The following is a 24,129-nucleotide window of genomic DNA, read 5'->3' on the forward strand; positions in this document are numbered from 1 at the left end:
TAGTGAGGGATTTCCTTGTATTATCTTATTTAAAGTAGAAAAGAGATGACTTTTAATTTCCAAGAGGATTTTTTTTTCAACAAGAGTGAGAAAATGAATACAAACACGGATTGCAAAAAAAGAAAAAAAGAAAAAGAAAATGCAAAACAATAGTGCTGGACACACAAATGTCTTTCTTCTGGAAGTTACCCTGGTTCATTTGGACCAGAGGCCTTAGCAAGTTGTGAGAAGGTGTCTGTCCATCTTGTCACGTTGGTCTCAAAGGCCAGAAATATTGCCACAGGTCTAGTTTTTTTCCTAGACAACGTAAGTTGGTGTCATGGCTGATGCCCAGACCACATTCTCTTGAGCAGAACGGAGTTGAATGATCATATATTGGCCTCACAATTTTGAGGGGCAGTGATTTCCAAGGACGGAGCAGGACACAGGGTGGCAGGCAGGGGACGGCACTTGACCAGCCAGTGGCTTTCTGGCAGTCGGCTTGCAGCATGAGCTGAGGTTGGATTTCCCACCACTACAAGGCTAAATCTCAGCCGCTAAGTGGCTCACAGGCTTCTGCCGTCCCTGCATTAGCACAGCTATTTGGGGCTTACTGGAAGAACCTTGGCACGCTTTCTGATTAACCAGACCACGGCGTTCTCTTCCTCCTCCACTGAAATTCCAGGGACTAATCTCTTAGGGCTCTCAGGTCTGATGGCACAAAGATGCAGCACACTGCCATGGACCAACTCCCACTGGAAAATCAGCAGGGAGAAAGCTCCTGGGCTCGGCTGTTATTTTGAGATTCCTGGGGTGTAGATACGCCAAGGAATTTTCCTGGCCCATGGGGATCCCTTCTCCAAGTCCCCTGGTACTGCAAATACAACTTCTGCAGCAATGTCTCATTTTCTGCCTTCTGTTATGTTATTTCTGGGTCCACCACAAAGTGCTTGGGTTTGAAGATAGATTTGCCACTTCCCGCTTAGGAGATGCTGGGTAGATTATCTAACTTTGTTGAGTCTATTTTCTCATCTGAAAAACAAAGCTCCATGAGTTAATAAATGTAAAGCATCGAGAACTACCCTTGTGCCTGGACGGTCCTCTGGTCATAGGTCCATTTGTAAATATGTGCTAGACTGTGTTCTAATGCTGAGAATACAGAGAGAATAAAACACAGTCCCTTGGAGTTCCCGTTGTGGCTCAGCAGAAACGAATCTGACTAGGAACCATGAGGTTGCGGGTTCAATCCCTGGCCTCGCTCAGTGGGTTAAGGATCCGGCGTTGCCATGAGCTGTGGTGTAGGTCGCAGATGTGGCTCAGATCTGGTGTAGGTTGTGGACACAATTTGGATCTGGTGTTGCTGTGGCTGTGGCATAGGCTGGCAGCTGTAGCTTCAACTAAACTCCTAGCCTGGGAATCTCCATATGCCATGGGTGTGGCCCTGAAAAGCAAAAAAAAAAAAAAAAAAAAAAAAAAATTAATTAAAAAAAAAAAACATAGTCCCTTGGAGAATTCCAAGTCTCCTGGGGAAATACCAAGACTCTGACTCGTGCCATCACTGAAGCATGTGTTGACAGAAGGAGGAGGTCTAGGGAGTAATCTTTGTGGCTGAGCAGAAAGGAACCCAACTTGTATCCATGAGGATGCGGGTTTGATCCCTGGGCTCCACTCATTGGGTTAAGGATCTGGGGTTGCCCTGAGCAGTGGTGTAGTTCTGAGATGCTGCTCAGATCTGGCATTGCTGTGGCTGTGGCGTAGGCCAGCAGCTGCAGCTCTGGTTCAACCCTTAACCTGGGAACTTCTACAGGCTGCAAGGGTGACCCTAAAAAGCAAAAGATAAAAAATTTAAAAAAGGAGGCAGTCTAGCTGTGTGCCAAAGGATGGTGTTGATCCAATTGCCATGGCTGAAAGCAGAAGTGGCAGTCTCTAGCTTTAGCTACCTGGGTGGGAGCCATGGCCAGAGGTACCCCCTTAGATTTCAGTTGCCTCATCTGTAAAAGAAAGGAGGTGGATCTGCAGGTCCCTTGTGTTCCTTATTCGCCATGGAGGTTGGCCTTCTCATAGACACTGCGAAAATTACAGCGCTCAGGCAGATTTTGAATGATAGAAAGTTTACCCCGTCTCCAAGCACAGTTCAACCTGGAACTTTTCTGCGAGCGCCAAAGCTTTTCCATTAGCTAATCCTTGGTACCCAAGAAACACAAAGAGGGGAAACAGAATACATAATGCATTCCTGCAAAGTAGTTATTAACCTTGCATTATGATCATGTTTACAAGGTGACTGGGCTGCCATGAATATGAAGGATCCCACCCAGCCCGGTGACGGTGCTTTAGTTCAGGGAAGGCAAGCGCTTAAAGGAGCCCTGGGCGGTCTGGATGGCCAAGTACACGGAGTCAGGGTCACTCAGCCAGCCTGGTGTACGCTTAAGCTTAAGCACTGAACTTCATCAGCAGCGTAATTCCATTTACGCTATTACAAAATTAAATCGAGACTTGAATTGTGCTTTTTAAAAGATTATGTGACCATATGTACCTTGAACAAGGGCCAACTCTGAAAAAAGCGGTCTTCTCGCAATTCTTTTCTATTAGGTTAGGACTTTGTTATTTCTTGTTTCCTTTTTTTTTTTTCCTCCCATAAATGTGAATTGAACCCAGTCAGGAGGTAATATATCGATATGATTACAGCTTAAAATATTTTTATTTTAAAATATGTCTTCAATATGGTTTAAAACAAAAATAAAACCTTGTGGAATCCAGATTGTGTCTTAAGCATGGAAAATCAGTGTTCCCACACTCCAAGAACAACGTGAGCTAACGTTTCAGATGGCTTTTTATCAAATCAGGTTTTTAAACCAAAAGTTTTAGAGTCAATACTGAGTAATTTAATTAGCAAATGGTACACTTAATTCTTAAATAAGTCAAGGAAAACAAAATCTTCTGTCTAGCATAAAGCTACCATTTTTTGAGAAATTCTTTAACATTTCGGGGAATGCATCTCTTGGATTCAGTAATACTAGGGAACTCAATTCAGATACATAAATTAAGTCCACAGGGAATTTTTATAGCAATTACTTTATAGATAGACCAAAAAAAAAATACTAATAGTTTTAAATGCAATCCAGCCATTATTTTAAAGCACAATCATATCTAGAAAAATTAATAGGAAAAATAACTGCACTTGAAATCTGAGGAGAATGTGGCCCATTTTAAATGTTTTTAATCAGTGTAAACAGTTCCTTGTAAAATCTGGATTGGCCTATGCATATGCAACAGCCCTTATTAGGATGCATTAGGAAACTCAAGCGCCATTAGATGATGAAACTGACCAGAGGTATTTTCCAGTGCTTCAATTAATACCCTAGTGGTTAAACTCTAATGACCAAACTCAATTGGCGTCAAATTCAGATGTGAATTGTACTTAAGGACCTCAGAGTCACTTCTTAGTGGATTGGTTTTGAAACACAAAAGCACTAAATTAAAGTAATTGTTTTGTCTGAAAGTTTTTTTCAGTGATATTCAAAATAGGTGCTCCCTCAATCTCAGACATTAGCACAGAGCTGGGCACAGTATGAGCATTTTCCATCCTTTTTTGGGGCCATGCCCATGGCATACAGATGTTCCGGGGCCACGGATTAAACCTGTGCCACAGCAGCAACTGGGGACACAGTGGTGACAAGGCCAGATCCTTAACCCGACGAGTCACCAGGGAACTTCTTTGTTTTTGTTTTGATTCTTAGCATTTTCCATCCTTGTTCCATGTCTGGCACTAGTTGGTACCCAGTAAATATACTGGGTTAGGTACATAAAGAGTGTTTTCAGAAACTCAGTGTGATCTTCTCCAAAGCACTATGTTCTCTTCTTTGAGATCTTTTTTTCTTTTTCCTGTCTTTTTAGGGCCGCACCCGTGGCATATGGAGGTTCCCAGGCTAGGGGTTGAATCGGAGCTACAGCTGCCGGCCTACACCGCAGCAATGCGGGACCAGCACAGCAAAGCCAGATCCTTAACCCACAGATCGAGGCCAGGGATCAAACCTGCATCCTCATGGTTACTAGTCGGATTCGTTTCCACTGAGCAATGACAGAAACTCCTCTCCTTTGAGATCTTAAAGTCCAAAAGCTTGCTTTGAGTTCATTGTGTTAAACTCAATTTTGGTTTTAATTTAAAACAACTTGGAGTTCCCTGGTGGCTCAATCAGTGGGTTAGGGGTCTTCTATTGTTACTGCTGTAGTGGGGGTTTGATCTCTGTCCCAGGAACTGCTGCATGCTGTGGGAGTGGTCAAAAAAAAAAAAATCTTGAACACTGGTGCACACAGCAATATTTTTCATGTTGCAAGCTTCCAAATAACATCTATTTTCAGTTATTTAATCCTCACAACAACCTTATCTCAATTTTACACAGTGAAATTACATGTACATAGGTCGTACTTCTACTAGGTGGTTGAGCCGGGATTAAACTCAGGGAACTTGGATGCTGAAGCTGTATTCTCAGCCTCTACATCAGAGGGCCACAAACTATGGTCCAGTGGCCAAGTCCAGCCTATTATGATTAAGAAACTTTTCTTGGAACAAGCCCTACCACTTGTTTGCTTATTGTCTAAAGGCTGCCATCCTGCTACAAAAGCAGAGCTGAGAAGTTGCAGCAGAGACCATATGGCCTCAGAGCCTGAAATATTTACTATCTGATCCTTCAGAAAAAGGGTACTGACCCTTTTTCCACACCATTTGCTTACGAATAAAGAGGAATCAAGGTGACTGCTCAGAGAGGGTCCACAAAAGCCTTTCATTGAAACTGGCCAGAACCCAGGGTCAGAAATAACAGTGTCTATCACCAATTCAAGACAGTGTGGGATGGTGGAAGGAGCATGAGGCTTTGAGGCCAGGCCAAGTTTAACTATTAACTCCACCAGTTAATGAATGTATAGACGAGTAAGCCGCATCTTTTCGCCAGGTCCTGGTTTTCCATCTGTAAAATTGGGCTGCTTTAGACTTCCCGAGCTGAGTTGTTTTAGCGAATTAAATAAGATAATTTATGTTGAAGTCTTAATGCAGTGCCTGGCATATAGTAGAAGGTCAATAAATTGTCCTGAATCAACAGGGATTTAGCCTTGTATTTCTTTTTGTCTGTATTGCTACATCCATATATCTATTATCAAGTGGAGCAAGTCAAGGTTCCTAAGCTGCTCTTGTTCCAGAGTATTGATGAGAACGGGGGACATGTGGAGGAGCTGTCAACCGCAGCTGAAACCTCTTTTTTCCAAGGATTCTGCAGGGTATTTGTGGCCTGGGCTTCTGGTCTTTCCTGCTAGGGGTCTTCAGCCAGGATCAGGCAAAACAGAACCCATTCCACACCCCTAGATATGGTTGCTTCATGTGAATACCCACTGTGATAAAGCTTACCCCAAAATATTGTCATTTCTTATTAGGGTGTCCCTGGGGCCACTGAGGGCACTTGAGACTTTTGCTGTGACTAAGTCGAATTGGATTTTTCTATCTGCATTTATTGTTGTGATGTTTTTCTTTAATGTATTAACATATAATGAATTATATGAGTGCATTTTCTAGGCTACCATGGTCTTTGATGGGATTAATCCTACTGGCTGATGAGTTTTTTCCTTGCTAGATTTTTTTTTAAGGGATTTTTTACATTTACATTCATAAGTGAGGTCTTTCCATTCTGTAATATCCTTGTCTTTTCTGATGTCAGAATGAACTAGTCCCATAAAATATTTGGAATAATGTTTACCTCTTTCTGCTCTGTGGTATAGATGGTATGTAGTTGGAGTTATCTGTTCTTTGAATGATTTAATAGGACTAACCTAAAAACCCATCTGGGCCAGATGTTTCTGGAAAATGGTTTTGTGACAACTTGATTCTATGGAGTGAAATGTACTACTCGGGTTTTCTATTTCTTTTTGAGTCACTTTTACTTTCCACATCTTTCTAGAAATTTTCCATTCCCTCTGACTTTTAAAATTTATCACATGAAGCTGTTCTTGGCATTCTCATGATTTTAAAAAGCTCTACTATATTCATAGTCAGGTTTCCTTTTCATTAATATTGTTCATTGGTTCTTCTCTCTTATTTTCTTGATAAATCTTGCCAGAGTTTGGTCTGTTAGATTTTTCCAACGAAACAGCTTTTAATTTTGCCAAACTATCTTATTTTCCATTTGATTAATTTTCGTTCTATTATTTTTCCTATTATATTTGGAAAAATAAATTATTTTCTAAGTTCTTGAGTTGGATACATAGCTTATTATTTCTTCTATTACATATGATTTCAGGACTACAGTTATTTCACTTAGTATGGTTTTGTCTCTGTAGTACCAGGTTTGATGACTAGCCTTTTGTTATTCAGTTCTAAATTGTCATTATTTTCTGACCCACAGCTATATGGAAGGTTTTGGTTGTTTTCATTGTTCTTGTTTAATTTCCAAATACATATTAAGATTGGCTCTTTCTGGAGTTCCTGCTGTGCACAGTGAGCTAAGAATGCGATGCTGCAGCTTGGGTCGCTGTGGAGGCACAGGTTCGATCCCTGGCCCAGCCCAGCGGGTTAAAGGATCTAGCATTGCCACAGCTGCAGCAGAGCTCCCACAGCTGTGGCTCAGATTCAGTCCCTGGCCTGGGGAGCATCCATATGCCATGAGTGCAGCTATTAAAAAAAAAAAAAAATCTCTTTCTTTCTAACTTAATTGTATTATGGACATAGGATTTAGTGTGTTTAACAGTGTTGCTCCCCATGCTTCTGGAATTCGTTACTCCTAGATTCAGTTTCTTCTTTCTCCACAACACCTTAGTAGCAAGAATCTTTGAAAATTTATTTGATCCTCTCTTTTAATTATGTATACTCTTCTCAACAACTTGAAGATATTATCCTATTATTTACTAGCCTTGATTGCTTCTAATAAGCCTATTTCATTCTTTTTTTTTTGATTTTTTTTTTTTTTTAATTTTTAGGGCCACACGCAGAGCATATGGAAGTGCCCGGGCTAGGTGTTAAATCAGAGCTACAGCTGCTGGCCTATACCACAGCCACAGCAACGTGGGATCTGAGCCAAGTCTACGACATATACCGCAGCTCATGGTAATGCTGGATCCCTTACCCACTGATAGAGGCCAGAGATCGAACCTGAATCCTCATGGATACTAGTCAGATTTGTTTCCGCTGTGCCACAGTGGGAATTCCTGTCTATTTGCTATATAATAGTTTGCATCTGCTAATCTCAAATGCCCACTCCATCCCTCCCCTGTGCCCCCTCCCCCTTGGCAACCACAAGTCTATTCTCTATGTCTATGAGTCTGTTTCAGAGAATTATTTATAGTTTGAAAATTTAGAAACTGCTTAAATATCGGACAATTATAAACTGAAGGATGATCGGCTAAATCATCATGCATTTCTTTGATATGTAATTATCCAGCCACTAAAATTATAATTACAAAAAGCATGAAGCAAAAATAATAAACTTATTAAAATTAAAAATATAAAATTGTATATGTGCTATATAGGCTATCCTTGTGAACATATATAAAGGTAAAAATGAATACATTAGCTAATAATAGCAGCAGTAGGGTGATTCCATTGGAGACGAATCTTTTCCTCTTCCAACCATTCTAATGATGTGTTATTTTTTACTATTAAAAACAGTTCCTTAAAACACCTTCAACTTACCATTAGAGCATCTGGGTACAGATTCTTAACATGAGGTCAGAATTAGCACTTATTTAAATACATCTGCTTATTAAATATTTCTAACAAGCAGGAATCCATTTCTGATACTGATAGTCAAAATCGTGTTGGTCATTTTGAATCCATACATGTTATTTCCGTCACAGAGTTGAGTCCAGAACATTGAAGTTCGTGTGCTTCTGTCATGACTAAGATGCCCTGAACTTGTTTCTTATTTTTCTCTCAAACATAATTAAGAGTTTGGTTTTGGATATTGTCAATTAGGAATTGGAAAATTCATTTCCGTTCTACAAATCATGCTTTTTAAAAAGCCAGTTTATAAAATATGGGCTATGCTTAAATTAACTGAGAACATGTTTTTAAAGCAGTAGCTTTTGCTAAATAAAAATAATAATAATAATTTTGGGAGTTCCCATTGTGGCTCAGTGGAAACGAACCTGATGTGTAGCCATGAGGATATGGGTTCGATCCCTGGCTCTGCTCAATGGGTTAAGGATCCCATGTTGCTGTGAGCTACAGTATAGGTCACAGACGCTGCTCGGATCTGTTGTTGCCATGGCTGTGGCGTAGGCCTGCAGCTGCTGTTCCACCCCTAGCCTGGGAACTTCTATATGCTGCAGGTGCTGCTGCAAAAATTTTAAAAATAAATAAAAACTTACTTGTATCATATCTGAGCAAATCCTTTAATTTGGTCAACTTTACTCCTTTCTTCCTCATGTTTCTATAATATTTTCTTCGCAAACTCAGAGATGCCCCCTCCTTGTGAGAGGTCTGGCACTGGCATGCTCTCAACAGGACAGCAGGGGCTGTGAAAAATTCATAAAGGGAAAACTTCCTTAAAATTGGGGGATTTTTGACTCTCAGTGGCCTGGCCTGGGTTCCTGTTTTCAAGGTGCACCTTGGGTATCTATCATCCTCTGTCAGATCCTAATCCTTAAACACAATGATCATCATCAAGCCTCTTCTGTTTCCATTTATTCCGAGAGGTCAAGAGATGCGGCTGGTTTATGAGTTTATTCTGCCATGTATCACTACAGGCGGGTCAGCGGGCCAGTGAATGGATGGGCAGTGCTCACCTTCCCATTTCTTACTCTTGTCAACTCGGAAGGGATTTTTTTTTTTTTTTTTTTTTACCTTGTGAAGGGCCCATCAGCAATGAATCAGTGAAGTGAAGACGACAGTTGATTTGTGAATTGAGATTCTATAAAGTGACTCCGCTTTGGTGGGCTGTGTAGATAAAGCAACTGTCATGATAACGTGGCAAGTGCAATTCCACAAAACCAAATTTATTGCCCATTTGAGGAAATCATCCTATTTTAAAATGCCATAAATTCTAAATTGAATATTACGTATTCCCATGAATTTTGATTTATATTTTGAATATTTTTAATGGGATGCTAAAGATCCTAGGTTCGAAGTTATGAGTTTATGCATTTTTCTTGCGGGCTATTGTGACTCGGCGCAGAATATATTGGCCATTCTTAGGATTTTATTTGTGAGGATTGCCGTGGGGGTGGGCGAGAGGATTCATGCCCCTGCTGAAGGCGCCCTGTGGGGGAATGATATGGATGCTGGTTATAAAGAAAGGGAGCTGGCTGGCTGCAACCTTTCTTCCTCCGAGCAGTTTCATAAGGCTGCCACAAAACTCAGGAGGGATTTTTTGTCCCCGGCTCAGACAAGGTTGAAGCCATGGCAGGAAGCTGGACTCCTGACTCCCCAAGGGAGTTTGACTCCCATCTGCCACCCTCAGAATCTCAGTACTTCTCTGTAACATTTACTGCCACAGTAAGGAATGAGTGCATTGCTTACTTATTTACAAGCTGTCCCCAACAATGGGCCAGATCTCCCCACTCAGGGCTGTAGCTCCTCAGAGCCTGGCAAGCACGAGGACCTCCCATGATAAAGATAAAAAACAATCCTCCCTTTCCCAGAAGGCTCTAGGCCATCGCCTTTTCCAGTCAATTCCACTTTCTGCTGAACTGATGGTTCAAAAGAAAAGCCTCCTAATTTCAACCCTGGCTGTTAAAGCACTTCAGAAAAGGTACACCCAATTTACTCTCCTCCAAGGAGAAAGATCAAGAAATATTCTTCCTGGAGTTCCCATCGTCGTACAGCAGAAATGAATCCAACTAGGAACCATGAGGTTGAGGGTTCGATCCCTGGCCTCGCTCAGTGGGTTTAGGATCCAGTGTTGCCATGAGCAGTGGTATAGGTCGCAGATGTGGCTCGGATCCCGAGTTGCTGTGGCTGTGTAGCTCTGGCTGGACCCCTAGCCTGGGGACCTCCATATGCTGCAGGTGTGGCCCTAAAAAAGCAAAGCAAAAGAAAAAGAAAGAAAGATTCTTCCAAGTGTAATTGAAAATTGCCAGCTTCTGCCATGTCCCCATTGGGCCGTGGGCTCCAGGAGCATTTCCCCACCTGCAGTGGGAAGACAGCCTGGGCTTGGAAGGTCGTGAACAGCTGCCCCATTCCTTGCTCAGACCTCACCCCGCACTTGGCCTCATGTGGAGCGGGTTCTGGAACGGTCGGGGGACATGGTCTAAATCTCTCCACCCCAGACTGGAGCTGCCTTGTCATTAATCCTCCTGAGGAGTGGCTGGGCTGGAGAGGAGAGAAACTTCTGCCAGTTAAGAAGAATCAGAAGAGATTTATATGCAGAGGAGTGCCAGGTAGAGCCCTGAAGGCCTCCGGCCCCTTGGAATTTTTTATTTTTGTCTTTTCAGGGCCGCCCCCTCGGCACATGGAGGTTCCCATAGGGGATGAATCACAGCTGCAGCTGCCAGGCCTGCACCACAGCCACAGCAACGCGGGATCTGAGCCGAGGCTGTGACCTACACCACAGCTCATGCCAACGCTGGACCCTTAACCCCACTGAGCGAGGCCAGGGATTGAACCTGCGTCCTCGTGGATACCAGTCAGATTCTGAGCCATGATGGGAACTCCCTCCAGCTCCTTTTTAAATACTTTCAGTCACAGCTGTGTTTGGAGCATGGGTGGAGCTTGCAGGGTACCTGCTAGAAAGGTTTCTAAATCTCTGTGTAAGGTGAAACCTTGGAACTTCCAAGACCTGAGCCCTCTTAGGCCCCAAAGCCCCTCAAAGAAATGTGCTGTGGGTCTTAGCATTTTTTACTGTGGTTTCTCTTCCCGTGAGGCACAGAGAATAAGAGAAACATATACATAAGCTTTGAAAAAAAAAGACAAGGGGATTATCTAGCATTTTCTACTCCCCCTTCTCTGACCACCAAAACTACCAGGCTGTAAAAGCTGAGTTTGGGGAGCTTAAATGCACAAAATAATGTGATTCCACATACGACTGCCTAGGCCGAGACCTGAGCTAGTGCCAGCTGGGGAAACACCACCTCACCAGGGAGCTGGGGCTTGCTCACCACACAGTGGCTGGGTTCCAACTGTGAGTGTCCAAGAGTTCCCTCGTGGCTCAGCGGGTTGAAGATCCAGCTTTGTCCCTGCTAGGGCTCAAGTTGCTGCTCCGCTGTGGGTTCGCTCCCCGGCACAGGAGCACCTGCATGCTGCAAGGCTGGCCAAGAAAACCCTAAAAAGGAAAACAAAAAAACAAAGGTGAGTGTCCAGAGTGGGAGACGAGGATAGGAAGGGAGGGACAGACAGAGACAGACAGACCCCCCAACACACAAAGAAAGAAAAGAATACATAGGGAGAGAGAGAAGGGAGAGGAAAAAAGAGCAAGAGAAACAGGGCCAGGGCAGAAAAGAGAGAGAATTAGCGAGAAGTTATGCTTTATATAACCCAGCATCAGAAGTCAGAGAGACTCACTTCCATCACTTCTTATTCATTAAAATTGAGTCAGTAAGTCTGACCCACATCCAAGTGGAAGGAAATTCCACTCCACCTTTGAAAGGAAGGAGCGTCAATGAACTCGCAGACCTATTTTAAAACCACCCCGTTGGGTCAGTGTGGGGAGCAACCTTGCATGTATGGGTGGTGAGATCTGCTCTGGTGGTGCCTGAGACCCTGCAAAACCCAGTCAGCATCGTTTGGAGGCAGCTACGGAGGAGGCTGGGCAACCACCCTCCTCCCTGGACAGGTACTCATAGCATTTCCTGTGGTGCTGTTTTCATGGGTGTAGGGGCTTGGAGAGAAAAGTTCACGAGCAAGTCTGAGACCTCTTCTAGAATTCGGATGCAATTTTTTTCTTGGCTGAGTCCATGGCATACAAAAATTCCTGGGCCAAGGATGGAACTCGTGCCACGGCAGCAACCCCAGCCATGCCAGTGATGCCAGCCCCTTAACCCATGGAGCCACCAGGGAACTCTTCAAATGCCATTTAATTCTTTCTGGAGCAAAGCTATGGTAGAGATGGCTGGGCTGCTCCCTCTGCTTGCACTGTCTCTGTGCCTTATTTTTTTATTTTATTTATTTATTTATTTTTGTGCTTGGCAGGCTCTACTTATCTTTAATGCCCACACTTCAAGCCCATGTCCTCTTTTAAATATTCCAGGGTGCCCCAGGGACTGTTGATCCCCTTGCCCCTCTGCTGCCCGCAGTCTGTTATTTTCAGGTCCATCACAGCACAAAAATGCCTGTCATCTTATCTTCTAGATGGTGGGTTCCCCTAGGGCAGTAATCCCGCCCTTCCCGCCATAAACAGAGCTCCTGGAATGTGCTGGGTGTTTATAGTCCATAAATATTGGCTCAGAGGAGCTTAGAAAAATGGGCAATTGTTTCAAGCTAGCATTTCCCATCGTGGGACATATGCAAGCTTAACTTCGCAAGATCCTATAAAAGAAGGGTTTTGTGTCAAGTGAGTTTGAAAAAAAAATCTATTTTTTCTCATTTTCTTTGGAAGCTCATAATGCATATCAACCCTCGAATGGTGTAGGGCTAAAAAAATGTGAGCTTTGGGTCAACTCAAATATGTCATGAAAGGCACTTAGATGTGTTAAGAATTCAGTAACTATTGGGTAATAGAATTATCATGAAGGCTCTGAGAAGTCCTGCAACAAATGACCACAGTATTGCCCAAACTTAACTGACAGTAAAATTGCCTTTCTCTCTTCACCCTAATTTACACCCACATTTTGGGAAATATGGCAGTAGATTTGGTAATATTGGAAATCAATTTGTCTTTTTAGGGCTGCAAATTAGATGATGCTTTTGAGCTAGAAAAGCATCATTCTTAAAGGGTTGCTTAAGCGGTAAAGCTAGAATTAGTCAATGAGTGAGTAGCTGACACCTCTTTATCATTCGGATTTCTTTAACTGATGGCTGCTGCCCTGGGGGAGTTTTTAACCTTGATGAAAGTATTTCAGATCTATTTCACCTTGTTTCCAATAGCCAGCAAAGTGAAAGAGGTAGTACAGTGTGGTAGGTGGTGATCTTGCCGAACTTAAGTGGCTGTCTCTTTGTGAAACTCAGCACTCCTTCTGCCATCCTTGAAGGCCTGTTCAGGATGAGATGCAATGGTCCTTGCAATAAGGAGTCTCCCTCTTTGGCAGGCAGCTAAGGCTCCTGCTTACAGAAACTTTGTTGCTTATTTACCCCTTGCCAAGCAGCTTTTAAGTTTGCTTAGCTCCTCACAGGGATTGAGCTGTCAGGGGTTTCCTGAATCCCTGGATAAGCCCAGATTCAAGACGGCCGCTTAAATACCTGTGGATATCTGGGTCTTGAGTTGAATCAAGAAAGTGGTTTTAATTTTTTTGTCTTTTTAGGGCCGCACCCGCGGCATATGGAGCTTCCCAGGCTAGGGGTCTAATCGGAGCTGTTGCTGCCGGCCTACACCACAGCTACAGCAATGCCAGATCCCAGCCGTGTTCTGCGACCTACACCACAGCTCACAGCAATGCCGGATTTTTAACTCACTGAGCAAGGCCAGGGGTCAAACCTGTGTCCTCATGGATACCAGTCAGATTTGTTTCCACTGAGCCACATGGGAACTCCAAGAAAACGGCTTTAATGCCCCCCACCCTCCCAGTCATGTCTCATTTTTCTGGTAATAACCCCCTTGCTCTTTCTTTAGGAAACCACTCCTTCCCACCCCTCAGCTGTGTAGCTTAGGTAGGGCAGACTATAACCCCTGGCAACAGACTGGGCACAGGACTCGGGACTGGCCAATCAAAACATCCCATTTCCCTGCTTCAGAAATGAACATGTGACCTCAGTGGGGCCAATGAGGGCTCCTGGGTGGAACCATGGGAAGAGTGGCTGGCTGGTCGGACCCAGGGGGCCAGTGTGGGGCCAAGGCAGGTGCAGCCTTTGTCCAGGGACACTCAGGCCTCAAACTTGTTGAAAACTCCCTTTTGATAAAGCGGGAGAGGGGAGAGAAAATTTGCAATATTACAGTTCTTCTCTTGGAATAACCGTTAATACTACCATGACTGTGATATTTACTGTGTGCCAGGCTCCTGGGTTTCCTCAGTTCTAACACACACCATTTCCCATTTGAACATCTCTGGACTCAAGATGCAACTTCCCATTGATGGCTTCTTCCAACTGTTTGCCGCCAAGCAATAGTCATGACCTGGTTGTCATTGCCTTAACCAATATGCCCCACTCCCATTCTGTATGAATGCCAAGGATGATACACGGTGAAAATCTTTGTCAAATTAAACCATCAAAACGCTTCTTCAACAAAAAAATTAAAATAAGAAAGCTTTGGAATATGGTTCTATCACCAGTGTTTTCCCTTTCTCCAAGAGACACAAATATAATGTTGCATCTTGCAATTGACAGCATCACCATTTCTACAAAATACAAGATTTCCTTATTTAGCATTCGGCTTGGTATTATTTTACATTGAAGGAAACCAAGCTTGGGGAAGTTAACTAATTACCCAAATCCACCATCAAGTGTCAAGTGCTGAACCCATGTGTATAAAGCACATAAAACCGGGCCAAATTAGATCAGTTCCGTTCAAAACTCATATCATAAATGGACTTTGTCCTCTGGGCAAGGATTTCTAATTTGCAGTCCTAGGCAGAGGTCATCTTTTCTTATTCCTGTATTGGAAAAAAAAAAAAATTTTTTTTTTTGTCCCTTCCCAAATCCAAACCTTCCCATAGCATTGCCACTTTGGATGACACCATCTCAGTGGAGTGGCATTACGCAAAAGTTACTTTAATCTACAGGATTAGATGAAAGCCGAGTTCTCAGAGTGCTGTTTCTCTACCAGAAAATTGATACCAGGGACGTTCCGAGCCAAAAAACGACCAGCGAGCTTTTTTTAAAAACAACCAAGGACCCAGTTGCCACGATGAGGCAGCAATTAGAATAGGATTTCCTTTGGGGCAACGTCACTCCTCTGATTTCAGCCCAAGGTCCAACCTGTTGCGGACAATTTTTCTGCACAACCCACCCACCCCCAAATTTTTATAAATTAGAACCATCCAATTTGGCTTCAGAGTTTGCTGGGGGAGGGGGTAGTGAGTTTCTTCTGGAATGGAAGCAGGGGCTTAGCGCACATGCGGTTTCCTGATGCGGGGGTGGAGGGGGTAGGGGAAGGTATCGCGAGAATTTCCTTGGGAGGCTGCTTTGAACACTGGCTTTCATGTGAATATCAGACTCTTTATTGCCTTGACTCGAGTGACCTCATCTACCAGAATGAAGTCATCCATCCCGCCAGGGAAGACAAACCTTCGTTCCAGAGAATCAATCAGGCCCATCAAGGGCCCTGCTTACCCCCTTATCTCCAGCCAGTGAGGGAGGGCACAGTTATAAACCTGACAGGCCCCAGAGAGCCCCGTCGGCGCGTCCCACTAAATCAAAAAGCAACCCGGAGGCTCGCAAAGCACCAACTTGCTACTGGGTAGGCACCGCTTGCCATCATTTCTGACTTGGGAGATTATTCTGCATCGAGGTATTTCTAGAGGACAAAAACCGCTGGCATTCCACTGAACTTCGGGGTGTTCCTTCTTCTTCTTATTAAACTATTAACTTCTGCCAGATAGGAATGCCAGGCACATAATTGCTCGGCCGGCCTTTTTATCCCAGGCTGTTGCACAACCCATAAACAGTCCAATTAGGAAACCAATTAAAATGAGAAAGAGGCTTCCTGAATTACCCAGCAGTTGAGGCTGCGCTGCCTTTTCGTTGTCAGCCAGTGAATGGTTTTTATTGCATCTGCTGAAGAGGCGAAAGGACGAAGGAGAGCCTCGGCGCCCGTGGGCTGAGCTGCAGCACGAGGGGAGCCCTGACAAACTTGGGGATGCTCTGGGAGACCACGAGGTGGGTGTCCGAGAAGGAGGAGGCTTTGCTGTGCTTATTGGAAATGAGAAGGAATTACAAATAAATATTAAATCTGTACCATGATGGTTATTCTTTTATTGTCGCAGAAGTGCTGCTGAATATGTACATTTTCAGAAAGTAGATTCTTTCCAGAGGAAATGGGTCCTGCCTCGCCTTCCTGGAGGCCTGTATCATACATTAGTCTGGATCCTTCTTGCAGCATCTGTCTGAGTGTTCGTAGGAGTCTTACACCGTCAAGGAAGCAGTTGACTTTGGCCAAGGTCACAGACCTCGTCATTCTTCTGTTCAAGACAAGGATTTGAGTGTGTAACGTCAGCCTCATTGGAGAAAAATTTGGGTCTCATCCAAGTTTCTCCAATTAAGTCACTCGGGCAAGTTGCTTCTTTTGCCTCTGTCTCCTCATCTTTAAACCACAAATGATAATTGTACCTGAGTCAGGTTGTTGGAGAACTGAAGACGTTCATGTATGCAACATGCCTAGGCCAGGACCTGGCATATGGCAGGTGCTACATGATGTAAGCTGTTGTCGTTTCTGTGCTGCGGTGCTTGTCCAAGCTATTTGCTTTCTCCTGGCAAGACTAGACCTCGAGTGTGCAAGGCTATGCTCGCCTCTTTTGGGGAGGCTGATCGCAACATCAGTTTCAATGGGCCTTGGGAGGCTTCAAGTGCTCCCCCGAAAGGTTGGTTGCCATGGATTGGGCATCTGGTCTGTAGCGAATGCCATACTTTGTGTTTTCACCCATCCCAGCTCATCGAGTAAAATGGTCAGCCTTGGCTTAAATTTCTGGTGGCTGGGAGCCCACTACATCATAAGGTTTCTACTAAAAGGTAGCACAGCGCGTAGTTAAGAGTATGAGCTGGGGAGCCTAGTGGTTAAGGATCTGGCGTTGTCACTGTGATGCCTTGGGTTCGATCCCTGGCCCTGGAACTTCAGCATGCCATGGGCAAGGCCAAAAAAAGAAAAAGAGTATGAGCTAATCATGTTTGAATCCCAGGTCTATGGCTGTATGACTATGGATGAATTACTTAAACTCTCTCTGCCTCATTTCTCCATCCACAGATATAATAATAATACAATATTATATTATTATGATAATAATAGTCCATAACTATAATAATAGTCCCTACCATACAGTTGTTCTTAGGATGAAGTGGGGGAACATTTACAAAATTCCCTAAGAGTGTTTGCTGTGTATAAGCAGTTTAGCATGAGCCTGGCTCGGAGAGGGTCTGTCACCACTGGGTTCAAGATGAATTTTGCATGCTAAGCCAGAATGGGCTATTTCAGAGATGAGGAAAGGGAAGCTCAGATAGCAGAAGTCATCTCCCAAGACAGCATGGCTACAAAATGGCCTAGATGATACTGGGCACCAAACCCAGGACTTTCTAAACTCAGGACCCTTGCTTGGCTCCAATGAGGGGCCAACATGGATTTCAGGTTCGCTATGGATTTTCAGGAAAAGAAAGAACCGTCTAACATTGGGTCATCATAAAAATGGAATTTATTTATGGAAGGAAACACATCGAAATAGTTTGAGATGAAAGGACATGATGTCTTGCAAGTGCTTTGAAGCACCTGGGCACGAGGAGGGCGTGGAGAGTAGCTAGAGAAGGGTGAAATCGCGACTTGGCATTGGTGGGCATTAAAGCTGAGAACAACAGACTCATTCTGCTATTCTTGCTACTTCTATATATGCTTGAAGAAGTCTACAATAATTTTTTTTGTGTGTGTGTCTTTTTAGGGTGCACCTGTGGCATATATAAGTTCCCAGGCTAGGGGTTGAATTGGAGCTGTAGCCACCAGCCTACACCACAGCCACAGCAACATAGGATCCAAGCCACATCTGTGACCTGCACCACAGCTTATGGCAATGCCAGATCCTTAACCCACTGAGCGAGGCCAGGGATCGAACCCGAATCCTCGTGGATACTAGTCGGGTTCGTTAACCACTGAGCCACGACAGGAATTCCTGTCTACAATAAATTTAATAATACAACAGATAATGTAAATAGAATGAGCAGGGTTAGTGAGGGATGGAGAAATCAGGGAAGTCTCTCTGAAGTTCAATGGCAAGGAGCCAGACACATGAGGATACTGGAGCGGGGGCTGGGGAGGGGGTGTATTCCAGGCAGAGGGAACAGCAAATACATCACCAAGATTACTCAAATCTCTCTAAGAAATAACCTTGTAAAGCCTCAGAAAATGCCATTTTTACATTTCCTGAATTATCAGATCAGCCAAGAGAAGATGTCTAATTAGCAGCTGAGAATATTGCTGCTTTAAAAATGATGCTAATTTTCAGTGGGGTTTCTTCCCTCCAAATGGAGATGTGTGTGCAGACCTTATGCTTGGGATTAAAATTTTCAAGTGTGTTTTAAATTTTGATTAAAATTATTTTCATTAAAAAATCTTAACTGCCTTATTGTCTTCTTCGCTTGCCGTCTGATTCCACCACTGGGATCCATCCTGGCACCTGCTGGAGTTTCATAAGCTGCCAGTTCAAACAGCCACATGTCAATGAATAAAGGGAAATACAGTTTTTTATATTTGTGAAATACTGCACCAATGCATGTAGTGTAAAATAGCCCAGTGTGGTCCCAGCTGAATAGTAAGAGGGTGATTTATTCCCAAGGCTCTGTTTCCATTTTTGCTGTTTATGATAGCATATCAACGGAGCTTTTTGATTGAATTACCACCTTGTATTCAGGCTGGGACCATGCATTATTACATATGTAAGTATAAATGTCGATGCAAATGAGTTTTCCTAATGAAATGAGAGGCAGTTTATTTTTCCTTGCATAATGGGTGGTTCTGAGGACCGGATTTATTTTCCAAAAGTGACTCCATGCTTATTTTTCAATTTGTCATCTCTTCTTAGCATGAGCACCCCAATAATTCAGATCTGCAGCTCTTTAAGCTTTCACATGTTAATGTGGATTTTTTTTCACTTTTAAACTGAAATCAATTTCAATGTGATTTATCATCAGAGAATTACCTTATGTAAAAATGCTTAAGTGAATGAAGTAATAACTTTCAGCCTATCAGTTAGAGAGCAATTTTCAGGTTCTCAGTTCGGAATAAATGGTAAGATTCCAGGGTCACATTTTCATTTCATTCATGACACTGTGTGCTTTAGTTATGACAGACTTTGGGAATGTTTAGGAGCTTCAAATGAGCTGAATTGCTTTTCAATATTGCTGCATTTTATTTCATACAGGTTGAGCGCCTCTGCTTGGGTAGTGCCGGCTATTCTGTGATCCCCTTACCTGAACCAGCTGGCCAAGTCTGGAGTTGATTTCACTCATCATCCATGAGGCTACTAATGTGGAGCCCCAGGCTCTTTCTTTGCATGTGAAATGAACCACAGCTCCCTTGCTTCGAAAAGTGGAGTCAGAGAGGATTGGCTTAGGAAGTACTCGCCCAGCAACTGCACAGGGAGAGCCAGGCTGCTGCAGGTATGCAGTACAGAAGTGTTTCTCTCCCAGGGTTGAGGAAGTGAAGGCTCAGGTGAGCAGATCCCAAGAACACATGCGAGTTTGCCCCCCCTCCCCGTCGAGCCTTCAGGTGTCAGCTTGGGGATTAACTTGGGGGGAGCATGGCCTCTGAGCGCACAATGTGAGTCTAGAGACAATGGTAGCTTTCTTTTCACAGTCCAGACGTCTCTTAATAATAGTAATAGTATTTAATAGTAATCCTGGTTCTTTATTATACTTCTATATAAATGAAATATAATAGTAAATATATGTGTTATATAATCTCTAGGCTATACTAATAATACGAACAATAACAATAATATTCAAACACTTCTTAAGCACCAACTGGGCCCAAGCACTACGCTAGGTACCTACCATGCATTATTTCATTTAATCTTCAAAGTGACCCTCCAAGGTAGGAACCACTGTCATTTCCATCATTTAAATAAAGAAACAGGATCAGAGAAGTGAAGTAATTTGGCCAGGGTCACCCAGCTAATAAGTGAAGGAACGGAGATTCGAAAGCAGTCTGGCGTCAAAGCATTCTTCACCTCCCAACCTTTCTACCTTAGCAAGTTTTCTGCCCGTGGAGGGAGGCACCTCCCTGCAGTGTTTGTTAAGATCCCCACCATCTCTGGCTCTGGGGGAGGGAGGGTGGTGGGTGAGCCAGCAAACTTGAAAAGCCAGACAGAGGTGGTTAAGTCCCAACTCTGGCTTCGGCCGCATGGCTTGGCCTAGGATGCTTGACCACCATCTGCCTTGGTTTCCCCATCCATGATATGGAGATGCTGTGATAATATTGTTAATGTGAAGAATTAATGACCCAGTGCCATGTCCAGTGGGTCAGAACCTACTGCCACGAGCGATCCTTACACTAAAATCTTACACCAGATTTACTCAGGTGGGAGCTGCGCCAGGGAGCGATGGGAAAGGGGCTTATCAATTTGCATTTCTAATTACCCTCTAACTACCTGCCTGGCCAGTCCTCTGAGGACTTGCTCTGTGATTGATGTGAGACCACTTAGAAATTTCTTTGAGTTCCTCAGAAGAAAGGTTTTCTGTACAATCCAGCTGGAGGTGTTACCGTTTAGAGGAATCTGAAAACCTAACTGTGCCGTTGATACACTCATAGGCAGTTGAAAGGGGGATTATCTTTTAAGACTTGAGAATGTTGATGTTTGCAAATATTTTCTTGCTGCCTTTCCTAATACTGCAAATTGACTGCAGAGATAATGGGCAAAGGATGACATCATACAGCAGCCTTTTAAGTGCAAGAGCTGGAGGAACCACTTAGAGTAATTAGGAAATCCTTAAACAAGTGTTTGCAAAGCATTGGCTAACCCTTAAGCTTGGCCTTTTTTTTTTCCTGGCATCCAGCTTGAAAAATCTGACCTTGAATAATTATCTACCCACTGGCTTTCAGCACCAAGAGAAGACAGGCTCCGGGGTGCTGTCTGCTTGCGTGTGGACAACACCACTGAACCTGAGCGCAGTTAACAAGCTAGGGGCTCTTCGGGAGAAGTGTCCTCAGACGGATACACTGTGCAAAGTGAAGCCGCCTGAGGCCCCGGCTAAATGCTTTGGGGTAAAGTGCCAGCTTCCTTTCCTCTGGTTTCCATTCCAAAATGGCTATCCGGCTCTTAGGAATGCTTGATGAAATATCTTTTTCTGGGAGTTCCCATCATGGCTCAGAGGAAACGAATCTGACTGGGAACCATGAAGTTGCGGGTTCGATCCCTCGTCTCGCTCAGTGGGTTAAGGATCCTGCATTGCCCTGAGCTGTGATGTAGGCTGCAGATGCAGCTTGGATTTGTCATTGCTGTGGCTGTAGTGTAGGCTGGCGGCTACAGCTCCAATTCAACCCCGAGCCTGGGAACCTCCCTAGACCGTGGGTATAGCCCTAAGAAGACAAAAAAAAAAAAAAAAGATCTCTTTCTCTTTAAACTGGCTTGGATGCCAATAGTTGTCATGGCTACTCCGAGAAAAGCTGGCTTTCTCAGGAGGGTCCTTTGGTCTATTTAGGAGACTGGAGCTTATGATGGGAAATCCTGTCTTTTGGAGCAGAGACCTGCGGTGAGACTGGGTGAGCAGGGGGAAAGCTAAGCCTGGCATTGACATTAAATGTTTTATTACCTAGATCAAGACACAGTGTCTTCCGGAAAACAATTTCCTTGTTCTAACAAACGCCATAGGTAGGTAGATAGATAGATACATAGAGACATAGGAAACTCTTGTTACAAAGCAATGCATTTCTCATGTAGAAAATTTAGGAGATATGAGAAAGGAAAAGTAGTCAGGAGGAAATTACCACGATCCTGCCTCCCACTGAGACTCTGAGGGTTTATTTTTTTTTTTCCTATGAGCTTTTACACAGTTGAGACAAGGCTCAATTTTACTACCATTGTTTTCTAGGCATTTCCCCAACTTTGGCTCATGGCTTCATAGTATTCCGCCACAGGCCCGGGCCATTATGACATAACCATTCCCCTCGGTGTGGACATTTTGTTTTTGTTTTTGTTTCTTCTTCTTTTCAAGGCTGCACCCACGGCCTATGGAGGTTCCCAGGCTAGCAGTCCAATCGGAGCTGTAGCCGCCAGCCTACACCTCCGCCACAACAATGTGGGATCCGAGCTGCGTCCCACCTACACCACAGCTCACCGCAATGCTGGGTCCTTAACGCACTGAGCGAGGCCAGGGATCGAACCTGAATCCCCGTGGATACTGGTCGGATTTGTTTCCACTGCTCCCCAATGGGAATTCTTTCTTTTGGGGGGGTTGTTTTAATAGTTGGTATTAAATAAACGATGCTAAGCTGAACCTCCTCCTGCTGACCTCTCCAGTTCTTCACCAGGTTCAGCCGTGTGGCGAACCAGCAGGTGCAGGAAACTTCCTGGGGCACTATTTCAGCCTGTGACAATCACGACGGCCTGGATTAGTTGAGCTTCCCAAGTGGGGCTCTTCAGATACTTGATGCGGACAGGAAAACAAAGGCTGCTCTTGTCTTATGACTATGTAACATTCTCTTCGAGAGTCATTTGGTTTAAGAAAAGTGGATTAAATCAATGAACCAAAGCAGAAAGCCATATTCTGAGAACCAAGTATACCAGATTTTCTATACTTGGTTTTCACACGATTGCTTGCTGTTGGTTGCAAACCTTGAGGAAGGAGCAGGGTAATATTTATACTGTAAACAGACAGGTCTTTTCCTTAAGTGAACGGAAAAAAAAAAAAAAAAAAAGTGAGCTTTCTTATCACAGTTTCTGAATGCTCCGTGTAGGCAAATGGAGACGTTAATCTGGCTGAAGAGACCCTGTTGTCCTCAGGGGTGTATCGGGATGCAGCGCTGGAGGAAATGCAGGCCAAGCCTACAGATGTGGGCAGGATGCTTGTTGCCCAGTGCACTATGTAGGTGGAGATTCAGGGAAGCCCTTCTTTTTTGTTGGTATTTTTTTTTTTTTTTTTTTTTGTCTTTTTTAGGGCCACACCCGCAGCATATGGAGGTTCCCAGGCTGGGAGTCCAAAGCACAGCCGCAGCAATGTCAGATCCCAGCCGTCTGCAACCTACACTACAGTTCAAACCAAAGCTGAATCCTTAACCCACTGAGCAAGGCCACGGATCGAACCCGCAACCTCATGTTTCCTAGTCGGATTCGTTTCTGCTGTACCACGACAGGAACTCCAGAGCAGCCCTTCTGAAGGAGGAACTTGGCCCGCACTGATTGTTGGGGCCCTGGAAGGCAGTATTCACCACCGCAGTTGTTTCCTTTTCTACCCTGGTACATGCCAGGGCTCTTAGTGTTCTGTATCTGGTCCTTTCCTCTCCTTGATGCCCTATCACAGGGGCCTTGGGGCAGCTGGCAGAGAAAACAGCCATCTGGGGCTCACCCATCACCTGAGCATGCGTTCAAAAGCCCTTCCACTGGAACCGCCCCTGCATCCCTCTCCCCCTGTGTCCTTTTTTTTTTCCCTGCTTTTTGCTTTTTAGGGTTGCACCCGCGGCATATGGAGGTCCCAGGCTAGGGGTCAAATCAGAGCTGCAGTTACCGGCCTACACCACAGCCACAGCAATGCAGGATCCGAGCCATGTCTGTGACCCACACCACAGCTCATGGCAATACCAGATCCTTAACCCACTGAGTGAGGCCGGGGATGAATCTGCCACCTCATGGTTCCTAGTCGGATCTGTTTCTGCTGCACCACAACAGGAACTCCTCCCTCTGTCTTCTCTTCCCCTCCTTCCCTCTGCTCTTTTGCCCTCTCTTTTCTCTCTTGCCTGAGTATTAGGTCTGACTGCTTCATGGCCCAGAAGCAGTTTTAACTCCATGACTATTACTCTCAGGGACCCAGAAATTCAGTCTCCAGCCTGGCCCATCATAGGGGCTGCTTGAGAACATGGGTCCCTAATCATGAAGGTATTGGGGGCAAATTGCTCTCTTATTTATTTATTTATTTATTTATTTATTTAGGGTTGCACCTGCAGCATATGGAGGTTCCCAGGCTAGGGTCGAATCGGAGCTACAGCTGCCAGCCTACACCACAGCCATAGCAACGCCAGATCCTCAACCCACTGAGCGAGGCCAGGGATGGAACCCACGTCCTCATGGATACTAGCTAGGTTTGTTACTGCTGAGCTATAATGAGAATTCCCTTTTGAAATATTTTCATGAACCATAGGAGATGAGAACTGAGGACTCTTTTAGGAAAAGTCCAGGACTTGACATAAAGTTGAAGAGCAAGAGCACAAGTTGAGATGTTTAAGTGTCCTTATC

At 44.2% G+C, this 24,129-nt stretch overlaps 1 long non-coding RNA gene across 3 annotated transcripts in view; it reads right to left on the bottom strand.

Annotated features, from left to right (window-relative positions):
• The window catches only part of LOC110260952, a 193,376-nt gene that overhangs the window by 12,595 nt on the left and 156,652 nt on the right, over positions 1–24,129 (bottom strand). For all 3 annotated transcript variants that reach the window (XR_002344595.1, XR_002344593.1, XR_002344592.1), the window contains 2 exons: positions 11,056–11,219; positions 8,329–8,475 (listed from right to left, as the gene is read on the bottom strand). This is a non-coding gene — a long non-coding RNA (uncharacterized LOC110260952). The remainder of the gene's footprint in view (positions 1–8,328; positions 8,476–11,055; positions 11,220–24,129) is intronic.

Source organism: Sus scrofa, chromosome 6, assembly GCF_000003025.6.
Source record: "Sus scrofa isolate TJ Tabasco breed Duroc chromosome 6, Sscrofa11.1, whole genome shotgun sequence".
Taxonomy (NCBI): Eukaryota; Metazoa; Chordata; class Mammalia; order Artiodactyla; family Suidae; genus Sus; species Sus scrofa.